Source organism: Bos grunniens, chromosome 9, assembly GCF_055505025.1.
Source record: "Bos grunniens cultivar Pamir isolate PY7600 chromosome 9, Bosgru_T2T1.0, whole genome shotgun sequence".
In the NCBI taxonomy this organism is placed as follows: domain Eukaryota; kingdom Metazoa; phylum Chordata; class Mammalia; order Artiodactyla; family Bovidae; genus Bos; species Bos grunniens.
Genome location: NC_141173.1, coordinates 15,221,386 through 15,240,307, shown reverse-complemented (window position 1 = coordinate 15,240,307; position 18,922 = coordinate 15,221,386).

Below are 18,922 nucleotides of genomic sequence, written 5' to 3'. Positions count from 1 at the left end.
TAAATTTCCCTTAGTCCTTTCAGTGACAGTGGAATTCCTAAGAAGAATGCTTAGAAGAATTTATATGTATTCTCTGGACACTGCTGTTGTTGTTCAGTCGCTTAGTGTGTCCGACTGTTTGCGACCCTATGGACTGTAATCTGCCAGGCTCCTCTGTATATGACATTCTCCAGGTAAGAATACTCGAGTGGATTGCCATTTCCTCTCCATCTCCAGGCATCATCAATATTTAATGACAGTGTGAATCACTTCCTAATAGTTAAGACATTATTCTGCTTGAATATAGGAGACAGCTTTATTTGGGCTAAACACAAAGCTCAAAATGTCCTTTTGTTTTAATAAACTTATTTTAGAAGATAATATTTACAGAAAATTTGTGAAGATAGTACAAACAGTCCCCATAAACTCTGCATCTAGTTCCCATTTTGTTAACATTTTCCAGTTGTGATTTGTCACAACTAATGAACCAATATTGACACATTACTAACTAAACTTTATAATTTATTTAAATCACTAGCCTAATGTCTTTTATCTGCTCCAAAATTCTGTCTAGGATATCACACTATATTTAATCATCATGTCTCCCTAGGCTCTTCTTGACTGTAATAATTCCCCAGTCTTTCTTTCTTTTCTTTTCTTTCTTTCTCTTCCTTTCTTTAGTTTAATGGGTGTTTTGGATGCTTTGCTCGTGGTTAGATTGGGATTGTGTGTTTCTGAGAGGGCAAACACAGAGATAAAAGCCATTTTCATGATATCATGTCAAGGGTACCTGCTGTGAACAAGATTTGTCACTGATGTTAATGCTGAGTACTTTACTAAGGCTGTGTTTGTCAAATTTTTCAATTATAAGAATGTCCCTTCCATCTCCCCCCATATTCAGTGTACTCTGTACTCAAAGGGGTAGGGTATTAACCTCCATCTCCTTGAAGAAGAGGAGCTACTCAAATTATTTGAAATTCTGTGCAGATTTTTCTCTTTCTCCCCATTTATTTGTTTAATCATTTGTTTATATCAGTATGGGCTCATGGGTATTTATTTTGTACTTCAGAGTATAATCCAACACTATATTTTGCTATTCAAGTTGAGCCAGCTTTAGCCATTCAGCTCTCATCTCTGGGCTCCTGTGTTACTTTGTCCTACTCTCACTGTTTTGTGTTTTGAGCACTTCCTTATGTCCTGGCACTTTAAGATGATCCAACCTCATCTGGTATTTTTCCTCCCCAAATCCTAGAGTTAGCCATTTCTCCAGGGAGATTTGGTTCCATTTTTTTTTTTTTAAAGAGAGTATTATTAGAAAGTAAAACTTGGACAAAAGTGTACTTATTTTTTAAAAATCTGTTTTTATTTTTTTAATTAATTAATTTATTTTAATTGGAGGCTAATTGCATTACAATATTGTGGTGGTTTTGGCCATACATTGATATGAATCAGCCATGGGTGTATATGTGTCCTCCCATTCTGAACCCCCTCCCACCTCCCTCCCATCACATCCCTCTGGGTTGTCCCAATGCACTGGCTTTGCCTATTTCATGCATCAAACTTGGACTGGTCATCTATTTCACATATGGTAATAGGCATGTTTCAATGCTGTTCTCTCAAATCATCCCACACTCACCTTCTCCCAGAATCCAAAGGTCTGTTCTTTATATCTGTGTCTCCATGCTGTTTTGCATATAGGGTCATTGTTACCATCTTTCTAAATTCCATATATATGCATTAATATACTGTATTGATGCTTTTCTTTCTGACTTACTTCACTCTGTATAATAGGCTCCAGTTTCATCCACCTCATTAGAACTCACTCAAATGCATTTTTAAAATAGCTGAGTAATATTCCATTGTGTATATGACCACAGCTTTCTTATCCATTTGTCTGCCGATGGACATCTAGGTTGCTCCATGTCCTCGCTATTGTAAACAGTGCTGCAATGAATATTGGGGTACACGTGTGTCTTTCAGTTTTGGTTTTCTCAGTGTGTATGCTTATCAGATGGAGAAGTTCTATACAGTCAGCAAATACAAGACCAGGAGCTGACTGTGGCTCAGACCATGAACTCCTTATTGCCAAATTCAGACTGAAATTGAAGAAAGGAGGGAAAACCACTAAACCATTCAGGTATGACCTAAATCAAATCCCTCATGATTATACAGTGGAGGTGAGAAATAGACTTAAGGGCCTAGATCTGATAGATAGAGTGCCTGATGAACTATGGAATGAGGTTCATGACATTGTACAGGAGACAGGGATCAAGACCATCCCCATGGAAAAGAAATGCAAAAAAGCAAAATGTCTGTCTGGGGAGGACTTACAAATAGCTGTGAAAAGAAGAGAAGCAAAAAGCAAAGGAGAAAAGGAAAGATATAAACATCTGAATGCAGAGTTCCAAAGAATAGCAAGAAGAGATAAGAAAGCCTTCTTCAGCGATCAGTGCAAAGAAATAGAGGAAAACAATAGAATGGGAAAGACTAGAGATCTCTTCAAGAAAATCAGAGATACCAAAGGAACATTTCATGCAAAGATGGGCTCGATAAAGGACAGAAATGGTATGGACCTAACAGAAGCAGAAGATATTAAGAAGAGATGGCAAGAATACACAGAAGAACTGTACAAAAAAGATCTTCACGACCCAGATAATCATGATGGTGTGATCACTGACCTAGAGCCAGACATCCTGGAATGTGAAGTCAAGTGGACCTTAGAAAACATCACTACGAACAAAGCTAGTGGAGGTGACTATATGCAGGTCAGGAAGCAACAGTTAGAACTGGACATGGAACAACAGACTGGTTCCAAATAGGAAAAGGAGTACGTCAAGGTTGTATATTGTCACCCTGTTTATTTAACTTATATGCAGAGTACATCATGAGAAACGCTGGTCTGGAAGAAACACAAGCTGGAATCAAGATTGCCAGGAGAAATATCAATAACCTCAGATATGCAGATGACACCACCCTTATGGCAGAAAGTGAAGAGGAACTAAAAAGCCTCTTGATGAAAGTGAAAGTGGAGAGTGAAAACGTTGGCTTAAAGCTCAGCATTCAGAAAACGAAGATCATGGCATCCGGTCCCATCACTTCATGGCAAATAGATGGGGAAACAGTGGAAACAGTGTCAGGCTTTATTTTTTGGGGCTCCAAAATCACTGCAGACGGTGACTGCAGCCATGAAATTAAAAGACGCTTACTCCTTGGAAGGAAAGTTATGACCAACCTAGATAGCATATTCAAAAGCAGAGACATTACTTTGTCAACAAAGGTTTGTCTAGTCAAGGCTATGGTTTTTCCTGTGGTCATGTATGGATGTGAGAGTTGGACTGTGAAGAAGGCTGAGCGCCGAAGAATTGATGCTTTTGAAGTGTGGTGTTGGAGAAGACTCTTGAGAGTCCCTTGGACTGCAAAGAGATCCAGCCAGTCCATTCTGAAGGAGATCAGCCCTGGGATTTCTTTGGAAGGAATGATGCTAAAGCTGAAGCTCCAGTACTTTGGCCACCTCATGCGAAGAGTTGACTCATTGGAAAAGACTCTGATGCTGGGAGGGATTGGGGGCAATAGGAGAAGGGAACGACAGTGGATGAGATGGCTGGATGGCATCACTGACTCGATGGACATGAGTCTGAGTGAACTCTGGGAGTTGGTGATGGACAGGGAGGCCTGGCATGCTGCGATTCATGGGGTCGCAAAGAGTCGGATACGACTGAGCGACCTGATCTGATCTGATCTGATCTGATGTTCATCAGTGGTATTGCTGGGCCATATGCCAGTGCTATTTCCAGTTTTTAAAGGAATTTCCACTCTTTTCTCTATAGTGGCTGTACTAGTTTGCATTTCCACCCACAGTGTAAGAGGGTTCCCTTTACTCCACACCCTCTCCAGCATTTATTTTTGTAGACATTTTGATACCAGGCATTCTGACTGGCATAAGATGGTACCACATTGTGGTTTTGATTTGCATTTCTTTGATGATGAGTGATGTTGAGCATCTTTTCATGTGATTGCTAGCCCTCTGTATGTCTTCTTTGGAGAAATGTCTATTTAGTTATTTGGCCCATCTTTTGATTGGGTCATTTTTTTTTTTTTTCTGGTATTGAGCTGCATGAGCTACTTGCATATTTTGGAGATTAAGATTAATTCTTTGTCAGTTGTTTTGTTTGCTATTATTTTCTGCCATTCTGAAAGCTGTCTTCTCACCTTGCTTATAGTTTCCTTCATTGTGCAAAAGCTTTTAATTAAGTCTCATTTGTTTATTTTGTTTTTATTTCCATTACTCTGGGAGGTGGGTCATAAAGGATTTTACTGTGATTTATGTCAAAGAGTGTTCTGCCTATGCTTTCCTCTAGGAGGTTTATAGTTTCTGATCTTACATTTAGATCTTTAATCCATTTTGAGTTTATTTTTGTGTATGGTGTTAAAAAATGTTCTAGTTTTATTCTTTTACAGGTGGTTGACCAGTTTTCTCAGCATCATTTGTTAAAGAGATTGTCTTTTCCTCATTTCATATTTTTGCCTCCTTTGTCAAAGATAAGGTGTCCATAGGTACATGGATTCATCTCTGGACTCTCTATTTTGTTCCACTGATCTATATTTCTTTGTGCCAGTGCCATACTGTCTTGATGACTGTAGTTTGTAGTATAGTCTGAAGTCAGGAAGGTTGATTCCTCCCATTCCATTCTTCTTTCTCAAGATTGCTTTGTCTATTCAAGGCCTTTTGTGTTTCCATATGAATTATGAAATTATTTGTTCTACTTTTGTGCCAAATACTGTTAGTAGCTTGATAGGGATTGCATTGAATCTATAGATTGCTTTGGGTAGTATACTCATTTTCACTATATTGATTCTTCTGATCCATGAACATGGTATATTTCTCCATCTATTTGTGTCATCTTTGATTTCTTTCATCAATGTTTTATAGTTTTATATATATATATATATGTGTATATATACATATATATATACACATATATGTATATGTCTTTTATCTCTTTAGGTAAATTTATTCCAAAATATTTTATTCTTTTGTTGCAATAGTGAAAGTGATTATTTCCTTAATTTCTCTTTCTGTTTTCTTGTTGTTAGCGTATAGGGATGCAAGGGATTTCTGTGTATTAATTTTATATCCTGCAACTTTACTATATTTATTGATTAGCTCTAGTAATTTCCTGGTGGTGTCTTTAGGGTTTTTTATGTAGAGGATCATGTCATCTGCAAACTGTGAGAGATTTACTTCTTCTTTCCCAATCTGTGGGCACCCTTGCCTTGTTCCTAATTTTAGAGGAAATGCTTCCAATTTTTCACCATTGAGGTTAGTGTTTGCTGTGGGTTTATTGTAGGTGGCTTTTATTATGTTGAGGTATGTTATTTCTATGCCTGCTTTCTGGAGATGTTTTATCATAAATGGGTGTTGAATTCTGTCAAAGTCTTTCTCTGCATCTATTGAGATAATCATATGGCTTTTGTCTTTCAGTTTGTTAATGTGGTGTATTACATTGATTAATTTGTGAATATTGAAGAATCCTTGCATCCCTGGGATAAAGCCTACTTGGTCATGATGGATGATCTTTGAAAAATGCTGTTGGATTCTGTTTGCTATAATTTTGTTGAGGATTTTTGCATCTATCTTCATCAGAGATATTAGCCTGTAGTTTTCTTTTCTTTTCTTTTTTTTTTGTGTGTGGCATCTTTGTCTAGTTTTGGTATTAGACTGACAGTGGCCTTATAGAATGAGTTTGGGAGTTTGCCTTCCTTTGCAATTTTCTGGAAGAGTTTGAGAAGGATAGGTGTTAGTTCTTCTCTAAATTTTTTGTAACATTCACCTGTGAAGCCATCTGGTCCCAGGCTTACCCCACCCACAGGGAGCAGACTCCACAATAAAAAGGAACCACAAACTTCTAGCCTACAGAAAGGGCACCCCAAATACAGCAATCTAAACAAAATGAAAAGGCATAGAAATGTTCAGCAGGTAAAGGAACATGGTAAATTCCCAACAAACCAAACAAGAGAGCAGTAGATAGGGCGTCTACCTGAAAAAGAATTCATAATAATGATAGTAAAGATATAAAAAATCTTGAAAATAAAATAAAGTTACAGATAAATAGACTAGAGACAAGGATTGAGAAGATGTAAGAAATGTTTAACAAGGACCTAGAAGAAATAAAGAAAAGTCAATCAATAATGAATAATGCAATAACTGAGATCAAAAGCACTCTGGAGTGGACCAACAGTAAAGTAACTGAGGCAGAAGAGAGGATAAGTAAGGTGGAAGATACAATGGTAGAAATAAATGAAGCAGAGAGGGGAAAAAAAAAAAGAATTAAAAGAAATGAGGACAACCTCAGAGACCTCTGGGACAATGTTTAACACCCCAACATTCAAATCATAGGTGTCCCAGAAGAAGAAGACAAAAACAAAGGGTGTGAGAAAATACTTGAGGAGATAATGGTTGAAAACTTCCCTAAAATGGGGAAGGAAATACCCACCCAAGTCCAAGAAACCCAGAGAATCCCAAACAGGATAAGTGTGCTTACTGATTATTTCTAAGACTCCTGTTGAGAAAGCTAGTGTCATAGAATATAGTTATAGTTTCCACTCCTCTATCTCCTAAACATCTTATCTAGTCCCATCACTTCATGGGAAATAGATAGGGAAACAGTGGAAACAGTGTCAGGCTTTACTTTTTGGGGCTCCAAAATCACTGCAGATGGTGACTGCAGCCATGAAATTAAAAAATGTTTACTCCCTGGAAGGAAAGTTATGATCCACCTAGATAGCATATTCAAAAGCAGAGATATTACTTTGCCAACAAAGGTCTATCTACTCAAGGCTATGGTTTTTCCAGTGGTCATGAATGCATGTGAGAGTTGGACTATGAAGGAAGCTGAGTGCCAAATAATTGATGCTTTTGAACTGTGGTGTTGAGAAGACTCTTGAGAGTCCCTTGGACTGCAAAGAGATCCAACCAGTTCATCCTAAAGGAGATCAGTCCTGGGTGTTCATTGGAAGGACTGATGCTGAAGCTGAAACTCCAATACTTTGGCCACCTCATGCGAAGAGTTGACTTATTGGAAAAGACTATGATGTTGGAAGGGATTGGAGGGCAGGAGGAGAAGGGGACGACAGAGAATAAGATGGCTGGATGGCCTCACCAACTCGATGGACATGAGTTTGGGTAAACTCCGGGAGTTGGTGATAGACAGGAGGCCTGGTGTGCTGCGATTCATGGGGTCCCAAAGAGTTGGACACGACTGAGCTACTGAACTGAACTGGGATATGCATGTGTTGAACTAAAGAAAATCACGTTCCCCAATAACTAGAACTTCAATTTAGTTGATTACTTTTATCATATACAGTGAGGAAACCTTAGTGAAGCATTGAGAACACTTTTACTACTTGAAGGAAGTCTACTTAAAAACCTTGAGAGGCAGATCAAGCAGTCCTACTTCAATTCAATTTATTTGACAGAGTCCTATGACAACACTTGGGTGGCCCCACACCACATGGCTTAGTTTCATTGAGGTAGGCCAGGCTGTGGTCCATGCTATCAGATTGGTTAGTTTTCTGTGATTATGGTTTCAGTGTGTCTGCCCTCTGATGCCCTCTTACTCGGGTTTCTCTTACCTTGGATGTGTGGTATCTCTTCACGGCTGCTCCAGCAAAGTGCAGCCACTGCTCCTTACCTTGGACGAGTCGCCCCTCTTGACCTTGTATGTGGAGTAGCTTCCAAGATGGATAGGTCGTGGTGGAGAGGTCTGACAGAATGTGGTCCACTGGAAAAGGGAATGGCAAACCACTTCAGTATTCTTGCCTTGAGAACCCCATGAACAGTATGAAAAGGCAAAATGATAGGATACTGAAAGAGGAACTCCCCAGGTCAGTAGGTGCCCAGTATGCTACAGGAGATCAGTGGAGAAATAACTCCAGAAAGAATGAAGGGATGGAGCCAAAGCAAAAACAATACCCAGTTGTGGATGTGACTGGTGATAGAAGCAAGGTCCGATGCTGTAAAGAGTCATATTGCATAGGAACCTGGAATGTTAGGTCCATGAATCAAGGCAAATTGGAAGTGGTCAGACAGGAGATGGCAAGAATGAACGTCGACATTCTAGGAATCAGCGAACTACAATGGACTGAAATGGGTGAATTTAACTCAGATGACCATTATATCTACTACCGTGGGCTGCTGCTGTTGCTAAGTCACTTCAGTCGTGTCCGACTCTGTGTGACCCCATAGATGTCAGCCCACCAGGCTCTCCTGCCCCTGGGATTCTCCAGGCAAGAACACTGTAGTGGGTTGCCATTTCCTTCTCCAATGCATGAAAGTGAAAAAGTGAAAGTGAAGCCGCTCAGTCGTGTCCAACTCTTAGCAACCCCATGGACTGCAACCCACCAGGCTCCTCCATCCATGGGATTTTCTAGGCAAGAGTGCTGGAGTGGGGTGCCATTGCCTTCTTCAACTACTGTGGGCAGGAGTCCCTTAGAAGAAATGGAGTAGCCAACATGGTCAACAAAGAGTCTGAAATTCAGTACTTGGATGCAGTCTCAAAGATGACAGAATGATCTCTGTTCATTTCCAAGGCAAACCATTCAATATCACGGTGATCCAAACCTATGCCCAAACCAGTAATGCTGAAAAAGCTGAAGTTGAATGGTTCTATGAAGACCTAAAAGACCTTTTAGAACTAACACTCAAAAAAAGATGTCCTTTTTATTATAGGGGACTGGAATGCAAAAGGAGGAAGTCAAGAAACATCTGGAGTAACAGGCAAATTTGGACTTGGAGTACAGAATGAAGCAGGGCAAAGGCTAATAGAGTTTTGCCAAGAGAATGCACTGGTCATAGCAAACACCCTCTTCCAACAACACAAGAGAAGACAACACATGGACATCACCAGATGGTCAACACCAAAATCAGACTGATTATATTCTTTGCAGCCAAAGATGGAGAAGCTCTATACAGTCAGCAAAAACAAACTGGGAGCTGACTGTGGCTCAGACCATGAACTCCTTATTGCCAAAATCAGACTTAAATTGAAGAAAGTAGGGAAAACCACTAGACCATTCAGGTATGACCTAAATCAAATCACTTATGGTTATACAGTGGAAGTGAGAAATAGATTTAAGGGACTAGATCTGATAGACAGAGTGCTTGATGAGCTATGACAGAGGTTAATGACATTGTACAGGAGACGGGGATCAAGACCATACCCATGGAAAAGAAATGCAAAAAAAGCAAAATGGCTGTCTGGGGAGGCCTTACAAATAGCTGTGAAAAGAAGAGAAGCAAAAAGCAAAGGAGAAAAGAAAAGGTATAAGCATTTGAATGCAGAGTTCCAAAGAAGAGCAAGGAGAGATAAGAAAGCCTTCCTCAGCAATCAATGAAAGGAAATAGAGGAAAACAACAGAATGGGAAAGACTAGAGATTTCTTCAAGAAAATTAGAGATACCAAGGGAATATTTCATGCAAAGATGGGCTCGATAAAGGACAGAAATGGTATGGACCTAACAGAAGCAGAAGATATTAAGAAGAGGTGGCAAGAATACACAGAAGAGCTGTACAAAAAAGATCTTCATGACCCAGATAATCACGATGGTGTGATCACTCACCCAGAGCCAGACTTCCTGGAATGTGAAGTCAAGGGGGCCTTAGAAAGCATCACTACAAACAAAGCTAGTGGAGGTGATGGAATTCCAGTGGAGCTGTTTCAAATCCTGGAGGATGATGCTGTGAAAGTGCTGCACTCAATATGCCAGCAAATTTGGAAAACTCAGCAGTGGCCACAGGACTGGAAAAGGTCAGTTTTCATCCCAATCCCAAAGAAAGGCGATGCCAAAGAATGCTCAAACTACTGCACAATTGCACTCATCTCACATGCTAGTAAAGTAATGCTCAAAATTCTCCAAGCCAGGCTTCAGCAATACGTGAACCATGAACTTCCAGATATTCAAGCTGGTTTTAGAAAAGGCAGAGGAACCAGAGATCAAATTGCCAACATCCACTTGATCATGGAAAAAGCTAGAGAGTTCCAGAAAAACATCTCTTTCTGCTTTATTGACTATGCCAAAGCCTTTGACTGTGTGGATCACAATAAACTGTGGAAAATTCTGAAAGAGATAGGAATATCAGATCACCTGACCTGTCTCTTGAGAAACTCCAGGAGTTGGTGATGGACAGGGAGGCCTGGCATGCTGCGATTAATGGGCTTGCAAAGATTCGGACACGACTGAGCGACTGAACTGAACTGAACTGAACTATGACAGCACTATAGCAAAAAAGGAGAGTCTAAAGAAAAATAAATAAAGAAAATAATAAGTAGATAAAGAATGATTTTGTAGCAAAAGTTAATGACACTAGTGGAGAAAAGAAGGATCAGAATAAACCAGATCTTGTTTTTCTCATAAGGCTATATTCTACTGCTAGGTGCTAAAACTTAAGATAAACTTGATAATAATTGAATATAAAAATTATAATTCTCTAAACTTCATCAGTTATAGGTCTATGAAAATAAATTAAGGTTAAAGAAGGATGCCTATGATGAGAATATGTTGCAACAGAAATGAATTTTTCTAATAACGCTACACTTAGAAACCCAACAACAGGTGTATTCTCATAAGAATATTGCCTTGGTAAAGGAGTTAAGTTAGCCTTACCCTAAAGTCTAATCTGGACCCACTCTCACAAAGGGGCCAAAAGTCTCACAAACTCTAATGTTCTTTTAGGGAATACAACAAAATCTAGCAAGAAAAAAAGTGAAATTCAAATTGCTTACCATCCAATTATAATTCAATCATAAATTCTAATAAGCAGGAAACTATGATCCGTCATCAGGACACAAACCAATCAATTGAAAGAGATCCAGAACTCGCAAAGTTTGCTGGTTTCTAAATTATTACTGCTGCTACTGCTAAGTCACGTCAGTCGTGTCCGACTCTGTGTGACCCCATAGACGGCAGCCCACCAGGCTCCCATTTGATGGTTTTTTTCCTCCTTGTGAAGACTCTACTCAATATGATTTTGTTTTATTCTTGTTGGTATAATTGTTGAATACATTGTTAATGGGAATGAAAACCGCCACAGTCACTTTAGAAAACATTTTGGAGGTTGTTTATAAAGCTACACTTACTAAAAGATCTAGTTAGGGAACTAGTTTCCCTTTGATATTTACTCAAGTGACGTCAAAACATATCTTCAACATATATTTGTACATAAATGTTCATAATAGAAAAATCATCCAGTTCAGTTCAGTTCAGTCGCTCAGTCGTGTCTGACTCTTTGCAAACCCCATGAATCACAGCACGCCAGGCCTCCCTGTCCATCACCGACTCCCAGAGTTCACTCAAACTCATATCCATCGAATCGGTGAGGCCATCCAGCCATCTCATCCTCTGTCATCCCCTTCTCCTCCTGCCCGCAATCCCTCCCAGCATCCGGGTCTTTTCCAATGAGTCAACTCTTTGCATGAGGTGGCCAAAGTATTGGAGTTTCAGCTTCAGCATCAGTCCTTCCAATGAACACCCAGGACTGATCTCCTTTAGAATGGACTAGCTGGATCTCCTTGCAGTCCAAGGGACTCTCAAGAGTCTTCTCCAACACCACAGTTCAAAAGCATCAATTCTTTGGTGCTCAGCTTTCTTCACAGTCCAACTCTCACATCCATACATGACCACTGGAAAAACCATAGCCTTGACTAGATGGGACTTGGTTGACAAAGTAATATCTCTGCTTTTGAATATGCTATCTAGGTTGGTCATAACTTTCCTTCCAAGGAGTAAGCGTCTTTTAATTTTATGTCTGGCACCCCACTCCAGTACTTTGCCTGGCAAATCCCAAGGATGGAGGAGCCTGGTGGGCTGCAGTCCATGGGGTCGCTGGGAGTTGGACATGACTGAGCGACTCCACTTTCACTTTTCACTTTCATGCATTGGAGAAGGAAATGGCAACCCACTCCAGTGTCTTGCCTGGAGAATCCCAGGGACGGGGAAGCCTGGTGGCTGCCGTCTATGGGGTCACACAGAGTCGGACACGACTGAAGTGACTTAGCAGCAGAATCACCATCTGCAGTGATTTTGGAGGCCCAAAAATAAAGCCTGACACTGTTTCCACTGTTTCCCATGAAGCGATGGGACCAGATGCCATGATCTTCGTTTCCGGAATGTTGAGCTTTAAGCCAACTTTTTCACTCTCCAGTTTCACTTTCATCAAGAGGCTTTTTAGTTCCTCTTCACTTTCTGCCATAAGGGTGGTGTCATCTGCATATCTGAGGTTATTGATATTTCTCCCAGCAATCTTGATTCCAGCTTGTGCTTCTTCCAGAACAGTGTTTCTCATGATGTACTCTGCATATAAGTTAAATAAGCAGGGTGACAATATACAGCCTTGACATACTTCTTTTCCTATTTGGAACCAGTCTGTTGCTCCATGTCCAGTTCTAACTGTTGCTTCCTGACCTGCACACAGATTTCTCAAGAGGCAGGTCAGATGGTCTGGTATTCCCATCTCTTTCAGAATTTTCCACAGTTTATTGTGATCCACAGAGTCAAAGGCTTTGGCATAGTCAATAAAGCAGAAAGAGATGTTTTTCTGGAACTCTCTTGCATTTTCCATGTTCCAGTGGATGTTGGCAATTTGATCTCTGGTTCCTCTGCCTTTTCTAAAACCAGCTTGAACATCTGGAAGTTCATGGTTCACGTATTGCTGAAGCCTGGCTTGGAGAATTTTGAGCATTACTTTACTAGCGTGTGAGATGAGTGCAATTGTGCAGTAGTTTGAGCATTCTTTGGCATCACCTTTCTTTGGGATTGGGATGAAAACTGACCTTTTCCAGTCCTGTGGCCACTGCTGAGTTTTCCAAATTTGCTGGCATATTGAGTGCAGCACTTTCACAGCATCATCTTTCAGGATTTGAAATAGCTCCACTGGAATTCCATCACCTCCACTAGCTTTGTTTGTAGTGATGCTTTCTAAGGCCCCCCTTGACTTCACATTCCAGGATGTCTGGCTCTGGGTGAGTGATCACACCATCGTGATTATCTGGGTCATGAAGATCTTTTTTGTACAGCTCTTCTGTGTATTCTTGCCACCTCTTCTTAATATCTTCTGCTTCTGTTAGGTCCATAGCATTTCTGGTAAGCCAAATTATTTATGGTACCCCATTGTCGATCAGCAAGTGAATAAGAAAATTTTGATGTACCCCTGTAAAGGACTACTGCTCACTAATAAAAAAGGAATAAACTACTGATACACGCAACGTCAATGAGTCTCAGAGTCACTATGTGAAGTGAAAAAAGCCAAATACAGACATTTATAAAACATTACTAGAAAACATCACAGCCTCACGGACTGAAAGCAAATCTGAGTTTGTTAGACGCTGAAGCAGAAGGAAGGAAATTGACTATAAAGTACCATAAAGGAGTATGTACATATATTTTGGTTTATGCATATATATTTATATTTTATTTATAGATATAAATATATATTTATATTTCATATTATATATTATACTATATGTTTATATAATATTTGTAATATATATATATGTATACATTCAAGGCTAGTTGAATTTTAAAATTAAATTGGAAAATTTTATTGTATTATTTGTTAACTTTACCTCAATAAACTGAGTGAAAATAAGAAGAACAAATTTGGGGGTAGAGCAAGTTTCTAAAATTTGAGACTGCTTGACCAAATTTTAAGTTCACGGTTCTTAAAAGAGAGACAATCTGGTAGTAAAAGTCAATAGCAAATAATTGCCCATGGTAAATAAAGCTTCTTGACTTAACATCAAACAAAATCTGCTCACATTCAAAGAAAGCCTTGAAATAGCACCAGGTAAACAGAAATGCAGTAAAATTGGCAAAAAGAGATAAACACTACTTTAGTGTATTAATAAAGCTAAGGTTTTTTGCAAGATTTTAAAAAAATAGGTTTAAAAATTAAATATATGGTTTTGAGTCTATTATTGGGATGTTTAGATTTTTGCCCCCATTTGATTTGTATAGTATTGGACACTTGCAGTGATAATAAAATAACAAGAGCAAGAATTACATAAAATTAATGACACTGCTCATAGTTGGCGTGCTCCCTGTGGAAAAAGACAGTCATCAATCTCATTTTAGAACACTTGGATTGGCAGCTCCTCCCCATTCTGGACAACCAAACTATTTGCTGAGTGTTTTCTTAAGAATTGTTTGCTGCTCTTACACAGCAACTAATGCAGTTAGGAAAATATGTTACTTTCAACACCATCTTTCTTAATTCTGATTGCATCCTTGTGACAGGAAAAACCTGCATCAGTGATTTCACCCACAATCAACTGGCTGAACTTTCACTTGAGAGGCATGTATCCATCCATTCATCCATCCATTGATTCAGTTTTTTTCTTTAATAAGTTCACTCAAGATCTCTTGAGTATCATTTCTGTACCAGATACTCTGCTAAGCACTGGGGACATGGTAAAGAAATTATGTGGAGCTTTGATATTAGATATTCAGTCTAGTGGAAGAGACAAACTTGCAAGTGAAAAACCACAGGAACATGCTTGATTAGTATTTTTTTTTTTTTGTATAATGTGCTGTGAAATAATGTATTATGGTTTTGGGAGCTTGCTGCTGCTGCTGCTAAGTCGCTTCAGTCATGTCCAACTCTGTGCGACCCCATAGACGACAGCCCACCAGGCTCCCCCGTCCCTGGGATTCTCCAGGCAAGAACACTGGAGTAGGTTGCCATTTCCTTCTCCAATGCAGGAAAGTGAAAAGTGAAAGCAAAGTTGCTGAGTCGTGTCCGACTCTTCGCAACCCCATGGACTGCAGCCTACCAGGCTCCTCCGTCCATGGGATTTTCCAGGCAAGAGTACTGGGGTGGGGAGCCATCGCCTTCTAGAATATGAAATTCAAATAGAAATTTGATAGCAAACATATCTGAGCAGAAATTTGGAAAATGACAAAATTAATGAACTTAAGGTATATTAATAATAGAGTTGGAGATCAGTGGTTGAGTCTTGATAAAAAATATTTTTAAGAAACGTCAAAGTGACAAAAGTCTTTCATTAGCAAGTAAAGGCTACATATAGGTATGTTACTATATATAAATAGGAGGGAATAAGTAAGCAATGATAGAGGAATGGGCAACTGAAAAATCTGTATTGCTACAAACTGAATATATTATTTGAATGGGGGTTAATATTAAAAATAGATATTGCTTACCCATGGAGAAATATTTTATCTCCCTCATGGGGCATTCCACTACTCTTTGTATCATTTTATTAAATAGCTTTCATTTGAGGAACTTATTTTAAGGTTTTTATTTTAATTTAATTTCTAACAAGCTGTGTGACTTGACTAAAAATTAGCCATACTCTTCCTTTCTTCATTTTCATATAATTGTTTTTCTAGTTTTTCATATAAGAATTGTTTTCTCTTTAAACCGTAGCATTGACATCATTTTCTTCCCAGGAGAGGAAGAGTTGCATTCACCGAAAGGAAGAAAGAGTATCGGAACACATTTCACTGTAAGATATGGTTTCCCTATGCTTTTTGGAAGAAAAAAAAAGGTCTATTACCAAACAGTTTTCCAGTGAAAATATTAGTTACTTTTATTGTCTCCTTACTTTTATTCAGACACTTTTATGGAACCCATGCTATGGCTGTGCAGTGCTCACGGTGCCATTTGCACCAAGTGGGTTGTGCACTGTAGCACTCCAGAAAGCTGTTTCTATCATGCTGAGTTGAGACACTGTGCCTGGCTGTGGATAAGTGGACATGGGGATGGGGAGATGATCTGGGAGATCTGGATTGACTTATGTGTACTTCCATGTGTAAAACAGATAGCTAGTGGGAACCTACTGTATAACCCAGGGAGTTCAGTTGGGTGCTCTGTGATAATTTGGATGAATGGGAATGGGTGGGAGAGGGAGGTCCAAGAGGGAGAGGATATATGTATACTTACAGCTGATTCACTGCATTGTACAGCAAAAACTAATACAGCATTGTAAAGCAACTACTGTTGTTGCTGTTTCAGTCACCAAGTTGGTCTGACTCTTTTGAGACCCTGTGAATTGTAGTCTGCCAAGCTACTCTGTCCATAGGTTTTCCCAGGCAAAAATACTGGAGTAGGTTGACAGTTTTTTCTCCAAGAGATCCTCAACCGAGTGATGGAAACCACATCTAGAACATCTCCTAAATTGACATGCAACTTCTTTACCACTGAGCCACCAGGGATGCCCAAATCAACTATACTCAAAAAAAAAAAAAAAAAAAAAGAAAAGATACCATGGGACAAAAGGATGGTTAAAATTAGGAGATTCCTGGCCTGGGGGAGCTCCTCTGCAAATCTGCTCTTTGATTAGTTTTTTTATGTTCTTTTCCAGTTATTCACAGTAACACTGGCTCATGTTGCCAGAATCAGACCTGTATCAAATATGTACAATAGATGTAGAGGACATACACTCTTAGGAAATCACCCAAAGGATGATGATAGTCACTGGAATTCTTTGATAGTCACAAAGTGAGTGAGAAATTCTGAACAATTTCCTTTCAGTATGGTTTATTTGCCAAATTATGCTTACATTTCCTTATGTAGAACCATGAACACTAGCATGATAGATACAGTTTTCTCTGACTTTTCATCAACTGATGTTCTTTGTATTAACTATGCTTTTTATTTTCTGCAATTTCTTTTTATAATTAATAATTTATTTTAATTGGAGAATAGTTACTTTACAATATTTTGGTGGTTTTTTTCTTACATCGACATGAATCAGCCATGGGTGCACACGTGTCCCCCCATCCTGAGCCCCTCTTCCACCTCCCTTCCCACCCGATCCCTCTGGGTTGTCCCTGAGCACCAGCTTTGAGTGCCCTGCTTCATGCATTGAACTTGTACTGGTCATCTATTTTACATATGAAAATAAACACATTTCAATGCTGTTCTCTCAAATCATCCCACCCTTGCATTCTCCCACATAGTCCAAAAGTCTGTATTTACATCTGAGTCTCTTGATGCCTTGCATATAGGATTATTGTGAGCATCTAAGCATCTTTCTAAATTCCAAATATATGTGTTAATACACTGTATTGATCTTTCTCTTTCTGACTTACCTCACTGTGTGTAATAGACTCCAGTTTCAACCACTCATTAGAATTGACTCAAATGAATTCCTTTTTGGAGCTGAGTAATATTTCTTTGTGTATATGTATCAACACTTTCTTATCCATTCAACTGCCGATGGGTATCTTGCTTGCTTTCATGTCCTGCTGCTGCATGTGTCTCTTTCAATTCTCATTCCTTGGTGTGTATGCTCAGCAGTGGGATTGCTGGGTCATATGGCAGTTCTATTTCTAGTTTTTAAAGAATCTCCATACTGTTCTCCATACTGGATGTACTAGATTGCATTCTCACCAACAGTGTAAGGGAGTTCCCATTTCTCCACACCCTCTCCAATATTTATTGTTGTAGACTTTTTGTTGGTGAACATTCTGAGCAGCGTGAGATAATACCTGATTGTGGTTTTGATTTGCATTTCTCGATGCTTTTGAACTATGGTGTTGGAGAAGACTCTTGAGAGTCCCTTGGACTGCAAGGAGATCCAACCAGTCCATTCTGAAGGAGATCAGCCCTGTGATTTCTTTGGAAGGAATGATGCTAAAGCTGAAACTCCAATAATTTGGCCACCTCACGCGAAGAGTTGACTCATTGGAAAAGACTCTGATGCTGGGAGGGATTGAGGGCAGGGGGAGAAGGGCACGACAGAGGATGAGATGGCTGGATGGCATCACTGACTCCATGGATGTGAGTCTGGGTGAACTCCGAGAGTTGGTCATGGACAGGGAGGCCTGGCATGCTGCGATTCATGGGGTTGCAAAGAGTCGGACACTACTAAGCGACTGAAATGAACTGAACTGAAACAGAAATGCAGTAAAATTGGCAAAAAGAGATAAACACTACTTTAGTGTATTAATAAAGCTAAGGTTTTTGCAAGATTTAAGAAAAATAGGTTTAAAAATTAAATATATGGTTTTGAGTCTATTATTGGGATGTTTAGATTTTTGGCCCCATTTGATTTGTATAGTATTGGACACTTACAGTGATAATAAAATAACAAGAGCAAGAATTACATAAAATTAATGACACTGCTTATAAGTTTTCTCATAGTTGGCATGCTCCCTGTGGAAAAAGACAGTCATCTATCTCATTTTAGAACACTCAGATTGGCAGCTCCTCCCCATTCTGGACAACCAAACTATTTGCTGAGTGTTTTCTTAAGAATTGTTTGCTGCTCTTACACAGCAACTAATGCAGTTAGGAAAATATGTTACTTTCAACACCATCTTTCTTAATGCTGATTGCATCCTTGTGACATGAAAAACCTGTATCAGTGATTTTATCCACAATCAACTGGCTGAACTTTCACTTGAGAGGCATGTATCCATCCATTCATCCATCCATTGATTCAGTTTTTTTCTTTAATAAATTCACTCAAGATCTCTTGAGTATCGTTTCTGTACCAGATACTCTGCTAAGCACTGGGGACATGTTAAAGAAATTATGTGGAGCTTTGATATTAGATATTCAGTCTAGTGGAAGAGACAAACTTGCAAGTGAAAAACCACAGGAACATGCTTGATTAGTATTTTTTTTTTTTTTGTATAAGGTGCTGTGAAATAATGTATTATGGTTTTGGAAGCTTAGAGAATATGAAATTCAAATAGAAATTTGATAACAAACATATCTAAGCAAAAATTTGGAAAATGACAAAATTAATGAACTTAAAGTCCAAGGAGTCGTGCTGCATGGCACTGGGGGCCTAGAGGAGCTATCCCATGTTGAAGGTCAGGAAGGGTGGCAGTGAGGAGATACCCCTCGTCCAAGGTAAGGAGCAATGGTTGCACTTTGCAGGAGCAGCCGTGAAGAGATACCGCATGCCCAAGGTAAGAG